This window comes from Rutidosis leptorrhynchoides, chromosome 8, assembly GCF_046630445.1.
Source record: "Rutidosis leptorrhynchoides isolate AG116_Rl617_1_P2 chromosome 8, CSIRO_AGI_Rlap_v1, whole genome shotgun sequence".
Taxonomy (NCBI): domain Eukaryota; kingdom Viridiplantae; phylum Streptophyta; class Magnoliopsida; order Asterales; family Asteraceae; genus Rutidosis; species Rutidosis leptorrhynchoides.
Window position 1 is genome coordinate 161,422,199 of NC_092340.1, and position 17,009 is coordinate 161,439,207.

Sequence of the window (17,009 nt, forward strand, 5' to 3'; positions counted from 1 at the left end):
AAATCTGTTTACTTCTACTATTACCTTGGGGTGATACTATTTCTAATTCTACCATGTCTTTTTATTGCGATAAACATGTATACACGGTTTGTAATTTATGTGTTGTTATCGGGCTTTATATTCTCCCTTATGTTTCGGAGCTCCATGCTTTTGTTTTCTTTTCGCAAATAATGGTTCAGAATTGGTAGGTATGGAGTTTCGAATGAACATGACTAATGTTCTAAGAAAGAAATTGTAATAGCACAATCTTGATTGGTTAAATTACCATAATTCAAGAGAAAAGATAGAACTATCAAGAAATTATGTTCTTGATGTGTTTATATATTAGATATAATGTAAGAGTCGTGTAACATAGCACATGATGACGTTATGATCTTTGAATCATCACATTCCATTAGAAACTCAACATGACTTACTGTAATATAATCACGTTGATCAAGTGTCATTATATTATACTAACTCATGCATCAATTTCCAATACTACTTCAAAAATATTTCTATTTTAAACTCGAAAGTTTACAGAATATAGAAACTAAAATAGTTTCTTTTATGATATAACACAGATGGCGCGAAGAGATAAATAATTTCGGACGAGAATATTTATGAAAATATCCTCAGAAATATCGAAGATATTTATGATGATATTTTGGAATTTTCAAGTTCGAAGGTTGATTAAGAAAAATTTTTCGCAAGATTTTAACATGACTTCAGAGCAAGATATTCTCTAAAGATTTCAACGGATCTAGAATTACCTAGATTCTTTGAATATAGGGTATGGTCCTTGTATTTGTCCTTGGTCTCTTTCGTGATTAGCTCAATCCGTTTTTCAGTTCCAACTTTTCTGAGCTTTTTCAACATACTATTCTTTATCATCAAACTTTCGACGATTAAGGTCGTTTACGGTTGCCTACAGTTTCTGCTGCTTCATTCAGCTTTTTCAAAGTTCAATGTATTGATTCGTAGGCTGGGTGCTTTTCAAAATTTCAGAATTGAAGATCGTAATTCTAGGAGATAATTGTTATATGTATACATATAACTATTGATGTAGAAATGCTACGAGATTCAAAATACTGATTGCTGATTCTCGGTAATTGGTATGGCAATTCTCATTACAAGGTGTAGATGAGTATATGATAGGGTTCTTAATGAGCAATATAATGATTTTTTGGAAAGTCAAAGATTAATGAAGTTGCTGGTAAGTTTACTGTTAATGTGGTGGAATATAATTGGTTCTCCGGTAACAATGACGAAAGGTAAACTTATATATATCAAGGTTATAACAAGGTTTATTCGGTTGAAAGTCGAAGTTGATTTGTTGGAGCTGTGACAAAATTAGCTAATTTGGAAAGAGATTGAAAAGTTATTTTCGGTAATAATAACGCTAAAGGAGTTAGCACAACTACGTGTTAAACGCTTACTCAGTTTCAGAGAGTTTTCAGGAATCATGAAAGGTTTGAACGCAGATTGTAATCGTCAAGATACAAATGAGGTTTAAGATGAAATCAAGTGGCAAACTTGAAGAAATGTTTAGTTTCATATGTTATAATCAATATTTTAATTCATTTTAATTGTCCAATGTTATTAGTCCACAGTTAACAGTCCAATAATTCATATATGATTTAATATATAATATTCGAATTAATTTATACGTATCGTGACCCGTGTACATGTCTCAGACTAGATCACAACTCAAAGTATATATATTATTTTAGAATCAACCTCAACCATGTATAGCTAACTCCAGCATTACTACATATAGAGTGTCTATGGTTATTCCAAATAATATATATAGATGCGTCGATATGATATGTCAAAACCTTGTATACGTGTCCCGATATTTAAAGTGCGTAAAATAAATAACAGAAATTAAATGACGATAAATAAAATTGCGAGAATTAAAATTGCGATAATTAAATTGCGATAAATAAAATGTAATAAGGAATTAACAGTTAGCTAGGATTTTGTTAGCGTGGATTCTTAACAAAATTTCTCATAGTTAATTTGTTTGTTTCTAACAAATTTTATTTTTATCCAATGTTTTCTTCATTATGCCACTTGTTTGATTCTGATAAGTCAAAATCCAAATATGAAATTGAATGAAAATGGTTATTCTGTGGTGAACGAATACGTATATCGGTGGATGTAAGTAGGATAGTAAATGACTGTTGAATCAGATTCGAAGAATGTACAGTGTAACTTATTAATGTGAAATCTAAATATTCCTCGGGTATTACCTACCCGTTAAAATATTTTCACCATTAACAGTTTGTACAATAAAATTTTTAATTACAATCTTTATGAAAACATATATACATATATATTTTCTTCAGACGTAATCATGGATTTAATGAGTCAATGTGATATTAAACTCATCAAATTTACGGCTAGAACTAGAGTACATAATCTCTAAAACATTAGAGATTACATAATCGCCATGAAGGACAAAGATAGTTTATGTAGAATGATTCGTAGAACGATGATTATGCTTGAGGTATAGATTGCGAGGTTGAGATGTGTGATGATGTTGTTGTTGTTGGTACTGGTTATGCTGCTGGTGCTGCTGATGGTGGTACTGTTGCTGTCGGTGCTACAAGTGTTGTTGGTGCTGAGGTTGGTGATGATGTTGGTGTAGTAAGTATAGTTGTAAATCACGCACCATTCTTGTCAGGGTTTCTATCCTACCCTCTATCATTTCTATCCATCCACTCATCTGATTCGATAGATCTTGATTATCAATTCAAAGTTCCCTAACTTCTTCTAATATTCCCCTTCGATTGGTATTCGGAAGTAGAGGTTGAATATTTTCTGAGATTGCAGTAATGCGACATTCGAGGTGGAAAACTTTAGCAAGAAGGGTGAATATAGTGTTGCGCATAGGTTCACCGATGAGTACATCATTTTCTTCGATGTTAGGAGGTAAGTTTGGTTCGCGGTAGGGCTCGCCTTCTTCATTTCTCCATCAAGTGAGTAGGTCTCGGACCCACCCCCATCTCCTCCAGAAAAAAATAGCTAAACGGTGGAGACACTTCGGGTTCATTGACTTCGGAGTCTACTTCAATACGCATCTCGAAATTGCTTCCGGAATTAATGGAATCCAAGCTAGGTGTAGGATCCATCTCTTATGATCAGTTAGAGGATTTTCGATATGAAATGATTTTCGGTTATCGGATAATATTCTAATTATATAGAATATCTAATATAGTACAGAAGATCCCGAAGATTACAGAGGAAATAAGGAAACGTGTCAGATAAAGTCTACAGTAACAGATACGCTAAGATATGGATTTGTCTATACACTGTCTATGCAATAGAGGTAGTAAGACGTGTCTAGACTTTAAGGATGATAAGAAAATAATTTTCGAAACTAAATGATAAGCAAAACTTTTGACATGCAAACACAGTCGAAGTCTAGACCCACTAATGCATCTAAACAACTATCAGTTAGACACACTAATGTAAGACCTGGTTCGTTAAGACCACCGCTCTGATACCACATGAAGCGACCCGTCCTAATCCATAAGGATGAATACAATAACATATGATTACATCGCGAGGTACTTGACCTCTATATGATACATTTTACAAACATTGCATTCGTTTTTGAAAGACAAACTTTCATTACATCAAAAGTTGACAGGCATGCATACCATTTCATAATATATCCAAACTATCAATGACTTAATAATAATCTTGTTGAACTCAACGACTCAAATGCAACGTCTTTTGAAATATGTCATGAATGACTCCAAGTAATATCTCTAAAATGAGCAAATGCACAGCTGAAGATTTCTTTCATACCTGAGAATAAACATGCTTTCAAGTGTCAACCAAAAGGTTGGTGAGTTCATTAGTTTATCATAATCATTCATTTCCATCATTTTAATAGACCACAAGATTCTCATTTTTCATAAATATCATTACACTCGCAAGTGTATTAAATCCATTCGTATGATGAACACTTGGTAACCGACATTAATATAATGCATATAGAATATCCCCGCATACTCGCAAGTATGCCATAAATATTGGCAATCGCAATCACCATTTAAATCGAAGTACTAAAGCATTCCAAATTCCAGAATGGGGTTTGTTAGGCCGATAGATATATCTTTAGGATTCGCTTCAATTAGGCACCATTTCCCTAATTCTTAGGTTACCAAACTTGAAGGGGCGATATTCGGTATAGTAATCCAACCATACAATGTAGTTTCAAGTACTTGTGTCTATTTCGTAAAACATTTATAAAAGCAGCGCATGTATTCTCAGTCCCAACAATATATATTGCAAAAGCATTTAAAAAGGGAGCAAATGAAACTCACTATACTGTATTTTGTAGTAAAAATACATATGACGGAATCGAACAATGCAGGGTTGGCCTCGGATTCACGAACCTATATCATTTGTATACTTACTAACACACAAATCATAATCGAATAAATATATATATTATTATTAGTAATATATTTTTTATATTATTAACTTATATATTTTTCATTATTTTATTAAATGTATTTATTTTGTATGAAAAAGTATTAATATAGTTAAGTTATGTATGTTAAATATATTTATACATATATATCATTTGTTTGTTAAAACTAGTAATTGTAGTAATACTAAAGTAATATTTGTAATGGTAAAAATGATAATATTGATGATACCTAATATTACAAATAAAAATAATAGTGTTAATAATCTTAGTGATAAATATAATGGTATAATAATAACTATAAAAATATTAATCTTTACCGTTAATGATGGTTTTGATAATAAATCTTATAATAATGATAATTATAGTAGTTTTTAATAAAATAAAAAATTTAGTAATGATAGTAATAATTATTTTGATAATAATACTTAATATTTAATAATAATAATAATTTTAACTATTTTAATACTAATATTAATAATAATAATAATAATAATAATAATAATAATAATAATAATAATAATAATAATAATAATAATAATAATAATAATAATAATAATACTTATGTTCATAATAATAATTCTAATATTTATAATGATACCAGTACTAATATTAATGAATATGATAATAAATATTATTATGTTCATAATAATAATAATCGTAATCATAATAATGATATTAATACTAGAATTATAAACATAATGATACTAACATTAGTGATTAGTAATACTTATAGTAATAATAATAATAATAAATTTAATACTTATAACTATGATAATTATAACTATACTACTAAATAATATCAATCATAATATTAATCATACATCTAGATTTTAGGAGTAATAACTATAATAATAAGAATAACAATAAATAATAATAATAACAATAAAAATAATAATAATAATAAATTTAAAAAAAATAAAGACTACCTTTAAAAGAGCCATTTTAAATAGAAATGCACCAAGTTGGGATTGAACCCGAGACCTCTCACTAAACCATAACACCTCAAACCATTCGTTCATCAGTTTCATTCTGATTAATACCATACTTAAATCTATTTAACACTTTATCTGTTTACTTCCTTTTCTCCAATAATACGTCGACCTGAATACACCATTAACACAATCAGAGGTTTAATTCGATTATTTTAGGATATGAAATTAATTCCTAAACATTTTATAAGTGAAGTAATAAATTAATAAATGCGAAATAAAATAAAAAAAATAAAAACAACAGCGACTGCTGTTCGACTTTTGAAAGAAAAAAATACTTGATTTTGAGATTTACAAAGTTTTAGACAGAAGTTATAAAACGAAATAGGTTTTAATTCACCTTTTGAAACTATTGGACTCATTAATTTAACTTAATTCGTCACAGAAAATTGGAGTTTAAATGATGAACACATGTTTGACTTTTAGAAACTAATACTTTGACTCTGAAATTTATAATCGATAGCTTGAATTGGACTATGAAATCTTGCAGATAGTTTAAATGAAACATTTATAATAGAACTGCATTTAAGGATTTTTAAATGTATTTCAAAATCAAGGTTTTCAAAAATGAATCAAGAACAAAGCCGATACCTGTTACAGTTCTACAATTTTTCGATTTTATTTTGAAATTTAAAGCAGATAACAGTATTTGTGATTAATTATAATAGTGTAAGTTCAAATGGTTGTTACTTATCAACTGGTATCGTTTGATTTATAATGGATTACAGGCTCGACAGAGTATCAAATCAGAATCAAAAAAATAAAATAAAAATTAAAAAAGGGAAAGGGATTGCTAACGGCATTTGGCTGTTAATGTAGCTTGATTTCGATTGATAGCAAGGTTAGAGACAGAAACAAAGTTTGGATAGGGATGTTAAACAGATTCCATCGAATTCATCTAGCTTTAAGATATGTATATATAATTAGTATTGATAATAATTAAATATAATTATATAAATAATAATACTTTTGATATTAATAATAAAAATAATTATTATAATAATTTAATGATTTTTGTAATACTGATTATACTAATAATGTTAACAATAATATTAATACTGATAATAATAATAGTTTTTAAGATTAATAATAAAAATAATAGTATGATGACATGAATAATAACAATAATGTTATCTTTAGTAAAAGTAATAAGTTTCATAATAATTAATTCTAATGATAATTATAAAAATAATGGTTTTTAATGATAACGGTATTAGTAATAACAATAAAGATAAAAATCATAATTTTCCTACTAATTATAATAATAATGATATTGATAACATTTATAATAATAATAACAATAATTCATAGTGATAATGGTAATAATATTTGATAATAATACTAATATTATTCATAATAACTAATATTATAACTTTACTAATATTTATAATAATGTAGTTAACAATGATAATAATAATAACTATAATAGATTAAATGTATCACATTTCATGGTATGTTTTAATTAATAATACTGATATCAATATAATAATAATAAGATAATAATATTAGTAATTATAACACCTTACATGTATTAACCTTCATATCTATTTAATATATATATTGAAAATAATAATTTAACAAGTAGTGATATTAATATTAATGTTAATAATAATAATGGAAGTAATAATAACATTAGTATAATAATTATATTTCAAACTTGTAATACATTTGATATAATATTTAATAGGTATGTAATATATATATTACATAATATCTTTTATCAATTATTAAATATTTATAAATTATATATATTACTGTATATATATACCATTACTTATAGATTTCATAAATATATATTTTCATATCAACTTAATTATTCTGTTCATTAGTTTACACTTTTAATTTCAATTGATTAAATTGTATTTTATTATTTCAAATTGTTATATATATATATATATATATATATATATATATATATATATATATATATATATATACTTATATATATACACACTTATTTATGTATCTCTATATATTTATTTGTAACTAATTGTTCGTGAATCGTCGGAAATGGTCAAAGGTCAAAAGCATTCATGAAAAATAGTTCAAACATTTTGGGACTCGGTTTAATAGACTTTGCTTATAGTGTCAGAATCTTATAAAGATCAAGTTTAAATTTGGTCAAAAATTTCCGGGTCGTCACAGTAGAAAATATAACAATTACATTTAAAAACCTATTATTTCGGATAGATATTGCTTCTAAATATGTGTTCATTTTTAGCAATATCACGTGTGGTGCAATATCTTACGCGTAGGTCACGACATAGAGAAGCTGGGGACAAATTTCAGTAGGTCTTTTTACAAACAAATAGGGAATGGCGTTGATACATCCTTCTGGAATGACCCATGGCTTGGAGCATTATTCTAAAGGAAGAGTTCGGGCGATTATTTCGGTTGGATGCAGATCAGAATGCTTCGATGAACGACGAAATAATTTGGACAGGTGATAGTTGGCACACAAATTGGAGTTGGACCACGGACCCATTCAGTCGAGCAAGCGGAGAACTACATGGACTCATTTCTTTATTAAACTCGTACTCGAAACAAGACAAGTCAGTGGATTCAATGGAAGGTAGCAACAAACGTTATCTTCACTACAAATAAATTATCGAGAATTATTGATGATATTTTGTTACAAGATGGTAGAACTCGACAAGAAACAATGTGTGATAACCTTATTCCTTTAAAAGTTGAAATCTTCATGTGGAGGGTGTTAAATAGACGGATTTTGGTTCTTACAGAACTCGACAAACGAGATATCGTTCTTGACTCCTCTAGATATCCTATATGTGATGATGACATTGAATCAATAGATCACTCATTGATCTTTTGCCGGTTATCGATGGATATTTGGGAGAGGGTGTATAAATGGTGAAATTTAGGTTCGGTTTCTAATCTAAGTTTAAACGAGGCTTTTTATGGTAAATGTAATCTCAACTTATCTCCTTTGGGCTCGCATATTTGGCAAGCTTTGAATTGGACATGTGCATATTTAATTTGGAGGAATCGCAATCAGAAAGTTTTCACAAACAAGTGTTGAATTGGATCGACGACACTCATGGAAATCTAGCTAAAGTTCTTCGAGTGGATTACATCTCGCTTCAAAAAGGAGAAAATAGAATAGCTAGAATGGTTATCTAATCTACTAAAGTATTGTGTTTAGTTTTGTGTTTATGAACTGATGTAATGTACCGCTATAGTTGTGATCTCAGCAACATTCGTGTCTTTGCATAACTCCAGAATCATATTGTAATTGGACTATGTTTGTGTTGTATGGGCTGGGCTCTTAGCTTGGCCCTTTTCATGTTTTTTAATATATCACTTGCTTTTTGAAAAAAATGGAGCCTGGCCCACCATGTAAGATTTTGATGCTTTGCATTTGTATCCTACTATTTCAAGAAAATTATGGACGACCACCCTAGAAACCACCATGGACGATACCTCAAGTCTCAACCTCAAGGACAAGGTTAAATTTCAACCACAAGGCATTTATACGAGCATGGGCTATAACATTAAAAGATCAGTGGTACCTGTTAAGCGGTTTGAGTTTGTCCCACATCCACAAGTCATGAGCAAATATATCCATGATCTATCATGAGTGATTCCCGACGTTCAATATATGTTGAAGCAGATGCCTACTTACATGATTTCCAAGTTTCCTATTTTATTGCATGTTACAATTTAATGTTGTTATTAGTTACACATGTCACGTAATATAGAAGTTAGTATCAGTTAATTTATTTATTATCATATTAACTATTAGACAAAACTTATGAATAGTACCAGGGGCATTTTCGTCCTTTCACTTTTTCCCTCTTTTCCCACCTTTTTAAAATTTTCCAAAAAAAACCTCACTATTTCCAAAAATTAAAATCGACCCCCCCACACAGGGGGGGTAAAGTGTCAAACACCTATTTTCATAAAAAAATCTTAAATTAACTCCACCCAAATATTTAACGTGTCATATCTTCTCGCTCGCAACGAGTTAAATTTTTCCGGCACCATCGTTAAACTCGAAATAATTTTAGGAACACAATATCACTAGCTATACGCAAAACGAACGCTTTTTAAAAAAATGCTAAATATTTGAGGTACTTTTCATACACGTTGATTTTGCGTTAAATTTTTAAAAGCCGACAATTCCATAGCGAAATACGGAGATGCATATATATTGTTAATTTAAAATAACATTTAAATCTTTCACGGATTATACCTTTTAGTTCGACTCGAGTTGCGCTTCAACGACATCATCGTTAGCCATGAAATAATTTTAAAAACTAAACGCAATAAAATAAACTGAAAACCGAACCCCCGCCGCGAAGCGAGGGTTCGTAAGCTAGTTAGTATCATTACATATGTAAGCTTTTGAATTGAAGGAGGGAATAAAAAGTTTGGTTTAGTCTAATGACTCTTTTCTTAATCTATTGTTCTTGGGAGATTAGCCATCTCGAATCAGCTTATATCATTGGAGTTCACGGTTGACTCGAATAAACCGTATCAAGTTGCATGTAGTGTGATATTTGGTAATAATTAGTATCGTGTTTGCAGGGTAAATAATATCACATCAAGGGGATCAAAATGACACGCCAAAAATATAGTTGGATTTTGGTAACGACAGCACTAAAGACTGTCGTTAACACGCTTAAAATACTTATGCAATTAGGTAACCGCCATCTAAAAGTTATAACCAACTAATATATACAAGTGTATCCCTAAAAGTTGTTATTAATAAAGTCTAATACACTTTCATAAAAATAGTTCAAGTGGTTCCTTCTCAAACCGTAGAAGCTTCAAATGTTTCTGTTATCGTCATGTTGGGTGTTAACTCTAGCTTAAAAGATGCGAACGAGGATGTTATTCTGCCGGTTCAAGATTCTGTTGACATGGATGCACTTATTCAAAGTACCCTTCTTATACTGTTGAGATAAAGTTATAGATTTCATTGAAGAGGTTGGTGTACCCTCTAACATGATAATATGTGTCCTATGTGATTCTTTATGCAATGGTTTTGGTTTGAAAAATTAGGGTGTCGAGCTACATAAAGTTAATAGTGTGGTTAATTTTTAGCCGCCATAATCTATTGTCGATGGTGTCGAGCTACATACTATTAAAAGTGTGGTTAATATTGAGCTTGAGCCAGAATCTGCGGTTAAATTGTCGCTAGATTCATTGATGGTTCATGCATTGTCTGGACTCCTCTATATGGATATTTTAGTTGGGATCGAACCCGTTTCTTTACCGGTGTTTAAATCGATAAATTTTTTAGAAGACGAGCTTGGTGATTATTGTTGGTGATTTTAGCATGATCCAACGTCATTTTAGTTGATTGAATTACTATGTTGAAAGTGTTTTCGAACCATTGATACGTTACACGAATTCGGAGAGTGTGGAGTACACGTTCGTAAAGCGTGAGGTGGTTTGAGGTATTCTTTTGGACTTGGATATGATGTTTGGAACTTAAGAAATGCGAATTGGATTTGAAAGAATGCGAAAACGAGACTTGAAAAGGCCATACGAGTGAAAAACCTTGAGTTTGGAAAATTGAAGTGCTGGCCAGGCTTAGCCCGCGGCGCGGCTCAGCCACCCGCGGCGCGGCTTAAAGCACAAAATCAGGGTCGAGACTTTTGGCTAAATTCAAGTTTGTTCCAGGGTATTTTAAATACTTTTTTTTTTCATGTTTCTAGACTATTTTTAAGTCTAAATACATGAATGAGAACTTCCAAGCAACTAGTGGGTATGAATCAAAGGTTGTGACTCTTAATCAAACCTTTTGACCCATTATAAATACACTCTTGGTGTATTTGAAAAAGGCTCCAGATTTTTGTTCTTTTTACACACTTTCAACTTCAAGCAATTAGAAGATACATCTCTGCAATTGTGTGATTGTTATCTTTTAGCCAAGACGACAATCTTGTCTTTGTCTTATCCCAATCGAAACTTCGTGTAACCCGTGGCTAATAGGGTCAAAATATTCGATTAGGAAAGTGTTCACACGATTCAAAGATCAATCCGGAGTCATTACCGTTTCAGGCACGAAGGTTCTACAACCCCGATATCTAACAATCTAATCGAATATTTTGCATTCTATGCCCGGAGAAACGGTGGGAGAAAAGTCTTTCAATTGGTGTGAAGTTTGAATGAAAGGTTTCATGTATATGGATGGAAAAGTTAATAATGGGATTCCATGAAACAAGAATAGATTGGAAAAGTACAGAAAGAAAAGGTTGTTAATATCCATCTTGGATATTTAATGATGGCATGGGAAAAACATCATGGTTCTTACGGTACACATTTTATGACTTTATTTTAAGCCATTTATTTTGATTGTGTGATTTTGAACCGTCATTTAAATCCTCCATCTCCATGTTTTAATTGGTAAAAGTTGAAATATCATATTAACGGTTGGAGATGATGGGTAAAATCATACGAGTAATAATTGAAAAGTTTTGAAAGTCACTACGGTTGTGTGAATGATGGCTTATTTAATGTTTGAATGCACATTAACTGATCATACGGTGTTTCATGGCCATAATTTGTGAATTAATTGTTGCATCATATTCTGATAATAAGAATATACATGCATGCATGATGGTCAATGTATGAGGAGATTAATGGATGACGATCATTGGAATAAGATCACAATTATGATCTCGCAATGAAAAAAAACATTAAATAATATCATGTTTGGTCATCACACATGTGTGTGAACTTTGATACATATTTGAATGATTTGTTTTGATCATAATTTTATCTAGATTACTCTAGTTTGGACAGAAAATAAGATTGATATTAATTATCAATCTTGTCACACTGAATGTCCATGGTCGGTTGATCAAACTTATCCGGTATGACAGTTGAGTAAATATATCTATTGTGAATGTTGGTTTCAATGGGTAAATTAAAGAATAGTACTTTCTTAATTAAAAGAATGGCATCTTTCTTCTATAAAACCATGGATTTGTAGGGGGTTTAAATCGAAAAGTAAGGTTGATGATTATTTATTCTAAGATTTATCAACCCAGTTTCGTTTCATGTTTTGTTGAGATTTCAATAAATAGGAATGAAAAATGGAAGTATTATGGTGTCAATAAAAGAATAACTTATTTTTTTTTTTTTGGATATTGACATGGAAACCCCCATGGTTGTTAATAATTGTGATCATTGGAGTCACAATGGATTAAGTGGTAACAACTTTTAGATTATTTGACGGGTGGTAACAACTCGTTGGATATGTCACAAAACAATCTATATAATTGTAAAGTGACTGTCTTGGTTACTAAATAAATGTCCATGAATTCTTTATTCATTGGTGAGATTTGTCCATAAATCTTTGAGGTTTATAAAGATGGTACAAGTTAGTGAAACGAATATATTTTAATATGGGATAAGGATTAGATGTTGCTTATTTGTTTTTAAATACCGGTATGCTATGGAAATTGGTGGTAAGATGTATGTGATTACATCTAGTGACCAATCTAGCATGGTATTAGATTAAGCATGGTCTAATGAAATTTATTGTGATGGGGCTTTAGTACTAACATACTTGTAAAAGCCAACCATGGACTATGGTTTAATTCACAATGTGAATCCTTAAAGCATATTAAATTATTTTGAGTTAAGATGATACATCTACAAGTTATTGGATTTACACTTGGTATAGATGAGGTATCTTGAATCAAAGTGTTGATGTTGAGATTATGGATATCATAAACTTGTTGTCATTACTTCTTAGTTTTAGAAGTATATTGACTAGGGTATGTTTATAATTATAATCTCACTTCTAATGTAATGGTAATAATTGTGTACACAAGGATAATGGGGATACATTATCAAGGGTGTATGAATTATAAGGATTACATTGATGACTTGTGAAAAATGGACATATGCAAGAACTAATCAATCAATTGATTTGAGTACTCTTAAGGTTCTTATGGTATAGTAAGAATTTAGTAAATCCTTAGTTTAAAGGATTGTAAAAGGGAAATTGATTGAGATCATAATGAATGAGATTAAAGTTCGTGGTGATCCCGAGTAATGGGATGTCTTTGACTAAGACATGTATTTAAAACAAGTAAAAGTCTAGACACTTATGCCTTAGACAAATAGTGTTTCGTGAGGTTTAACACGAATGAAGTGATGTATGTGAATTTTGTTGTGTTACAACAAAGTTTGACTAAATCACTTGATTAAAGCATTAGCCTGAAGCGCGCAAAAGTTGGCTAATGTTGTGGGATTGAAGTCCATTTAGATCTTCCATAGTGGGATACCCAATTCCCTTCTAGTACAACGCTAGGAGCTGAATTCAATGAGGAAAGCCTACTATCTGAAGATTGGAACACATTTAATATATGATCCCAAGGTATGTGTTTGGACCCGTGAGAGAAAGTAGGTTGAAGTTTGAAACTTTTTAATAGTTGTCTTGAAAATTTGCATCGCGGGAGCAAGATTAAAAGAAACTACCTACGTGAACATGAGGTTAAGCAGACTCAAGAATGCTTGGGACTTAGCTTTTGATATGTTCATGAGAGGATTGGGACACATGGCTTATAATAGTGTCGGGGTTAATTGTTAGAGAGTATGGAACTAATGTGTATATTATCGACAGGTTTTCAAATGAATTGATGGGTTCAAACTATTAGAGCACCATGATTTTCGAATTCTTGCACGTGTAATATACTATGTGTAAATTCAATCCATGTGACATTTACACTTATGCATTAGTTTCTAATTGTTGGTATTTTAGTAATCAATGATCATACTAAAATGGGGGGGAATTGTTGGTGATTTTAGCATGATCCAACGTCATTTTAGTTGATTGGATTACTATGTTGAAAGTGTTTTCGAACCATTGATACGTTACAAGAATTCGGAGAGTGTGGAGTACACGTTCGTAAAGCGTGAGGTGGTTTGAGGTATTCTTTTGGACTTGGATATGATGTTTGGAACTTAAGAAATGCGAATTGGACTTGAAAGAATGCGAAAACGAGACTTGAAAAGGCCATACGAGTGAAAAACCTTGAGTTTGGAAAATTGAAGTGCTGGCCAGGCTTAGCCCGCGGCGCGGCTCAGCCACCCACGGCGCGGCTTAAAGCACAAAACCAGGGTCGAGAATTTTGGCTAAATTCAAGTTTGTTCCTTTGTTAGCCCGCGGTGGACGCTGAAAAGGTGTCATTTTGACCCGAAAAGGTGTGTTTGATCCCCAAACGTTTTGGGGTTGTTCCAGGGTATTTTAAATACGTTTTTTTTTCATGTTTCTAGACTATTTTTAAGTCTAAATACATGAATGAGAACTTCCAAGCAACTAGTGGGTATGAATCAAAGGTTGTGACTCTTAATCAAACCTTTTGACCCATTATAAATACACTCTTGGTGTATTTGAAAAAGGCTCCAGATTTTTGTTCTTTTTACACACTTTCAACTTCAAGCAATTAGAAGATACATCTCTGCAATTGTGTGATTGTTATCTTTTAGCCAAGATGACAATCTTTTCTTTGTCTTATCCCAATCGAAACTTCGTGTAACCCGTGGCTAATAGGGTCGAAATATTCGATTAGGAAAGAGTTCACACGATTCAAAGATCAATCCGGAGTCATTACCGTTTCAGGTACGAAGGTTCTACAACCCCGATATCTAACAATTATGGTCCAAACAAAATGGTTTTGGTGGGCTCTTCCTCTGACCCATGTTTTAAAAGGGTAACTTTGGTGCTGATGAAACGACGAATATTAGTTCTGTTATTGCGAACGAGGTAGTGGATCACGACTTTGCTTCAGTTTCACTAATGTTTGATAAATGTGTATGACGAGGCGTTTGGTGATTGGCGTTTGGCATTTGACGTTTGGCGTTTGACGAGAAAATGTGCAAGATGGCCGCCGAACCGGTTCATGCAATTTTTATGAACTCAAGTGATCCGATTGATAACTCCTAAATTATAAAGTTTTTTGGTAACATTTTGAGGAGTTATCTTAGTATTTTTGGGTCATTTTGATGCTAAAACACACTAAAATGGGTAAAAATGGGAAAAAGATATTTCTAATGATTATGTCCAAGTTATGTATTAAACAAGATCAAAAATAGAGAAAATTGCAAAGTGGCTAGATGAAGCCGCCGGCGTGGTGATGATGAAGCCGCCGGCTTGGAGCTGATAGTACCAGAATGTTCCAGAATCGATGTAAAATTGAAAGAACTTGTTGATCAAGAAAAAGGCAAGGAAGCCGTCGGCTTCCCTATGAAGCCGCCGGCCTGGTTGACACGGTTTCTCAACTTATTTACCAAGTTCAAGTAAAAATGGAAACAAAATCAAGATAAAATTAGAAAGATTTGGCGAATCAAGTAAAACCGCCGGCCTGGACTGAAGCCGTCGGCTTGGATAAGACGGTTACAAAGATTTAGCTTGTGGATAAAGTTTAACTTGCACGAGGAGTCACCAACTCAAGGCAAGCCGCCGACTTCCCACTGAAGCCGCCGGCTTGGCCATCGCCCCAGAATTCTATAAATTAAGGCCTTTGGTCTCAGTTTTCATATGTTCAGAAGTAGATAGTTTTTCCAGATTTTGTTAGGTCGTTTTCTAGGGGTTTTCTCTAAACCCTTAGGTTAGATTTACTTTTTGTAATCAAGATTCAAGATTTAATTCAAGTCTTTTTACATCTACCTTCTTTTCAAGGTATGATTCTATCCTTATTTTATTGGTTTATCTATTTTATTTACTGTATTTGTTTCTGTTCATCTTTTATTATGAACTAAACGTTTATAGTGATTACGTGGACAAAAAAAAAACTTCATCTGGGAGTTAGATGAAGCCGCCGACTTCACCCTCAAGCCGCCAGCTTGGAGTGAAGGAAGCCGCCGGCTTCGTGCTTTATTCTGTGCAATTTCTGGTTCTCTCTCAGATCTGTATGGTTGAGTTTCTGTAATGATATTTGAATTGTTTTGAGTCTATTTTATTTGACTATACTTATTTTCCATGCTTAATGATTAAATAACATGATTTTAGGGTTGATTAGTCCTTGATCCGATAATCTATTATTTGATTCTTGCTACTTGTTTAGATCTAGTCCATCAAACTTGTTAAATTGAATTGCATGCAACTAAATTAAAGAACTTAATAGTGATAAACTTATTTGATTTAAGTTAAGCTTATATAATAGAAGTTAATATTGTTAGGCTTAATTGAAGATCCTTCGTTTGGATTTATTTAATTAATGATTGCATGAAAACTTAGTAGTAATTGACTTTCAGCTAGTAACTTGAGTTGATCTACTTGGTGTTTAATAGCTTATATAATTTGTCAGTCGATTTGCATATTGATCCTCATCACAAGATTGGTATGTATCATGTAATTGAATTAAACATGAAGAATTAAGATGATAGTTATGCACATCACATATCTAGCATATGCTTTAAGTCCTGCTTATTAATTAATATGCAACACTTGTCTTAACCTTCTTAGGGATAATAATTGGTCTATGATTATTATCTTGATTTGTGTTAATATAAGTTATGAAACTTATCTAATATGATTCCCGTATGAATTAATTGTCCATGTAATCACTTGTATCTTTACTTGTATCTTTATTTGTATTTTATTTTAT